At 32.9% G+C, this 4,547-nt stretch overlaps 1 long non-coding RNA gene across 1 annotated transcript; it reads right to left on the bottom strand.

The window, feature by feature from the left end:
• Window positions 244-2,528, bottom strand: LOC109241293. Its single transcript, XR_002070216.1, has 3 exons — window positions 2,441-2,528; window positions 2,032-2,358; window positions 244-489 (listed from the first exon to the last, which is right to left on the bottom strand). It is a non-coding gene; the product is annotated as an uncharacterized LOC109241293 (long non-coding RNA).

The following is a 4,547-nucleotide window of genomic DNA, read 5'->3' as shown; positions in this document are numbered from 1 at the left end:
TCTTCAATGACAACTAATTCAGTCATTGAAAGTGCTTTTAGCGACCAATATTTCCTTCATTATTTGTATTACTTTTAAGAACAAAATTTACCTTTGTTAATGCCCATTTATCTGCTCGAGAAACATATCATTGAAGAGCTTCAATGACCACATTTCTTTGCCAATGTAAAATTGTACCAAGTATAAGTACAAAAATTTAATTTAGATGTATAGAAATAATTATTTATATGCTTTCATACACACCCAATAACACTCTAAAATAAACCAAATACTTGGTATCTTTGTCAATACAAAGAAGTAAAGTGTCATATTTACCAGAAACCAATCTAAATCATATGACACCATTTTTAATAATTCCTAAGAAGAGAAAAAAAATTACAGCATATGTATAGTCGCTTTAAACCATCCTAACAAAATATAAACCTCTTGTACTTGAAATTACTCTACACTTTCTTCAAGGACAGCTTCTTCGGAGTTCAAATATTTGATCTGTTAACATAAGTGTATGCCACTTTAGTAATAAATAATAAACAACTAATGAAGAAACATAGATCCATTAAAGTATACACTAATGACCATAAACAAGAAATTGAAATAATACAACGATCAGATGACTAGTATTGATCAATTGCAAAAAAACTATTCTTTCTTTGAATAACAATGCCTTCTCATGGGGAGAAGCAGATTGTGGGAAATTATAAAAAGACGTGTACACAATTTTCATACACAATCTACTTTTGTTTTTGCAAATATATTCTTCCCCCAAATTGTATAACAATGTCTTGGAAACTTATTCTTATGCCCATTTAACTTTCCTTTCTTTTTCTTTTTTCATCGCGTTACTGTTGTTCTAATGTGCTGCCTTTCTTTTTTGTAAGTGACAGTTTGTCTATATAACTTTTATATTTGTAGCATATAAGCAGAGAACGAAAAAGAAGAACAAAATTGGAGAGCTATTTGAATGATAATTCTGGGGGAGTGGAGCCGAAGCACTCGGAGGATGAGATGCTACGGCGATGGAGAAGCCTTTGTGGTGTAGTCAAGAATCCAAAATAGTCTGAATATTTGCATACATCAGAAGTTGATCCTGAAGTTATCAATTGGTCTGAATATTTGCACACAATTTTAACCAGGCAATTCAATCCACAGTCATCAAATAACTTAAGACCTCTACAGTGAAAAATCAAGCACACAATTTGCAACAGAAGGTTCATTGAGTAGTACGATATGGCTGAAGAACCAACAACAACAACCTTCTCTACAAACTACATACTTATATAATAAGCATTTTCAGAGAATTCCACATGCATTTGGATAATTTTCTTAGCCTATTTTCTATCAGCGGAGATGTTAATATTCAACAGGTGTGTGCTATCGAGTTTTATTATTAATTTGTAAATGGTTCTTTTGAAAAGTGTTTTCTATGCGAACACTAGATATGTCTTGAAAGAATATTAAAAACTTGTTCTCTTTTCATGTATGTTTTTAATAGAACAAATGTTACCTTTTTCTCTTTTAAATTGTTAATTATCACTTATCCTTTGTATATTTTTGGTTTAGAGGTTGTAACTAATTCTGTCTATTAAGTGTTCATTCCAAAAACTTTAGTATTACTTTCTGGCTTTCACATTAGTCTGAAATTTCCAATTCAACCAAAAAGAATTTGGACTAGCCTAGTAATACTAGCAAATTACATGCATGAAATAAGCATTTAGCCTAAGCTATATTCCTTCACCCATATTAGGAAGGAAAAATCTCCTTCAAGTAACCAATTGATGTGGAGATCTTCTAATCCAAAAATAGCTTAATACTAGCAAATTATATAATGATATAAGCATTTAGTCTAAGCTATATTCTTTCATTTACTAATCTATGTCTGATAAAGGTAAAATGAGGAAGAGCATGAAAAGAAAAGGAGCTGGGACATTTTCTTTGCTTGTTTAATTACCCTTTACTGTGTGCTGCAAAAATTTCCACATGAGCATTTCAATAATTTTATTAGAGACTTTAATAGGATTTTAATCTACTAACCTATTAAATGATTCAATCTACTGCTAAGTTGAAGATGGTGATGAAGTCCGATCAAATACTGCACTTGCAAGCTGTGCGTATTTACTGTCTTACACATCATATCTACTCTCTAGCTCTTCCAGGCGTCCGTGATTCATTTTCTGTTTTAGTAGCATTCAACTTCTCTAATAATGTAGCTTTTGAGGAGTTACCACCTTTCAACCCTTAAACGGTTATCAAACCAACAAATCCAACTACATGACTCTTGCGTTGAGGTCCAAAGCACCTCTCTACAACCTTAATGTTTGTAAGAGACGATTCAAATTGCACCACTTCTTGGACTTTAGCCTATAAAATAAAAGATAATTTAATTAAAATACTGCAACACAGTAAAGAAATGATGTAAAATGAAATTTATCAACAAACATACATATTTTTCATTGGTTTCAGGTTCAACAATCTTGATATCCTTCTAACGAGTCTCAGAAAAGATAGTAGCCACATCTGGTGGATTGCCATCTTTACCTCCTTTCACAATAAAATAAACAAGTCAAAGAAATATTTTTAACAAGGATGTGATTTCTTAACAGAATTGCAAGATTAACTCACCAATTCATAAAGGATCTCTCTAATTGGCTTACTACCCGTACGATGAGGCATACTCAACTTAGACCTATTGACCGAGTTTCTTGCACTTTTTTCCTAAATTGAGAACACGCCGAAAAATATGGTTAGCCACTTAATATAATAAGATGTTAATAAATAGTTATGAAATCATATGTTAAACAATGCTCCTTGACAAGCCATTCCCACCCTATTTGGCACATCTTCTAGAGCATCACAAAATGACTTAAGACTTAATATCAGTAAACATGAAACTTATCCAGTAAACTAGAAAATAAAAAGTTAACCACCAGTTTGTATCAAAAGAGATAATAAATAGATTATAAAGGTTATTATACGAGTTCTAATTGATAGAAAGTGCAGATTCTTAAGTCTGTGACTTAGGATATGAAAGTGGGAGATTGGTCCTATTGTGGAAACTTTATCATCCACAACAGTGTCATAGATAAGCCATGGCAGATTCAAACCACAGTGTGCTGCACATATTTCTTCCCTATATTGATCTGTCAAAAAGCTATTACATTGTAAATATGTTCAAATCTTTATTACTATGTAATAGTACCAAAGTTGGTCTAACTTTTAATATGTTATTGTTCTAGCTCAAAATCTTCACTCAAAAATCAAGGGAAAAATGAAGATAAAACACATCAGCAAGAGGATAATGTCAATAACACTTTGGCATTAGTTCCTGTAGATTTGCCAAAAGAAAATAGTGATCCCGTTAATATCAACTGTTTTATTTTGCATGCACATATTTTTATTAATACTTGAACTTTGAATTCATGCATATTTTTAGAACTTTGACTATAATACCAAAATAATTGATATTATATCCAATTTTTAATTTATTTGTGGTGTTTATAGGCATATATTTCAAGATTAATGCATTATAACACATCATTGTGGAGTTCACGTACTTTTATTTTCGAAGTTATATTAGAAAGTTTTTAAGAATTTTTTATGAGGATGTTTTATTTAAGTTTAGTAGGCGTAATAAGATGAATGAGTGTGTTCTTCTAATACTTTTATAGTAGAAAGATGCAGATTTTGGTACATTAAGAGATTTTTTGGGTTTTTACGAGCGTCCTAAATAATAGGAAGCCAAAATTGGAAATGCAATGACCTGGTCGGTCGTTTTGCTTTTTAGAATCTCATTCCTCTAAATAAGACTTTTCGTACGTGCTTTACTATTTTATGACTTGCGGGGATGGTTAGTTCGGGATTTGGAAGGGTTCGGGTTGAAATCGGAATACTTGGTTCCTTAAGGTTGGCTTAAAAGGCTAAGTTTGACTTCGGTAAATATTTTGAATAAACAACCTCGGAATGAGTATTTGACAGTGCCAATAGGTTCGTATGATGAGTTCGGACTTCGGCGTATGTTCGTATCGGGTTTTGGACGATCCGGGAGCGTTTTGGTGCCTAATAGTGAAAGTTGGCATTTTGAGTTAATTTCATAAGTTTGTGTTGAAGAGGATTTTTACATTCTAGACGTTTGTTTGGGATTCCGAGCTAGGGAATATCCCCGTATGGTTATTCTTGACTTAGGAGCGCGTTGAGAAGTGGATTTGGAGGTCCGTAGGTCGTTTCGGAGTCTTTTGGCGGAAGTTAGAAATTTGAAGTTTTTGAAAAGTTTGACCGAGGGTGAACTTTTTGATATTGGGTTCGGATTCTAGTTCCGGAAGTTGGAGTAGGTCCTTAATATCATTTAAGACTTGCACGTAAAATTTGGCGTCATTCAGAGTTGATTTGATAGGAATCGGACGCGCGGAAGTGTTTTTAGAAGTTTTTGAGTTCATGAGTTAATCCTGCGTTTTGGCATCCAATTCGTGGTTCTTGATGTTACTTCAGTGTTCCAATCTCGCGAGCAAGTTCATAGGATATCTTAAGACTCGTGTGGGTGTTTGGTGTTGAGT

The sequence above is a fragment of the Nicotiana attenuata genome, chromosome 1, assembly GCF_001879085.1.
Source record: "Nicotiana attenuata strain UT chromosome 1, NIATTr2, whole genome shotgun sequence".
NCBI lineage: Eukaryota > Viridiplantae > Streptophyta > Magnoliopsida > Solanales > Solanaceae > Nicotiana > Nicotiana attenuata.
The sequence above is the reverse complement of the archived record's forward strand: the minus strand, read 5'-3'. Positions and strand labels throughout refer to the sequence as shown.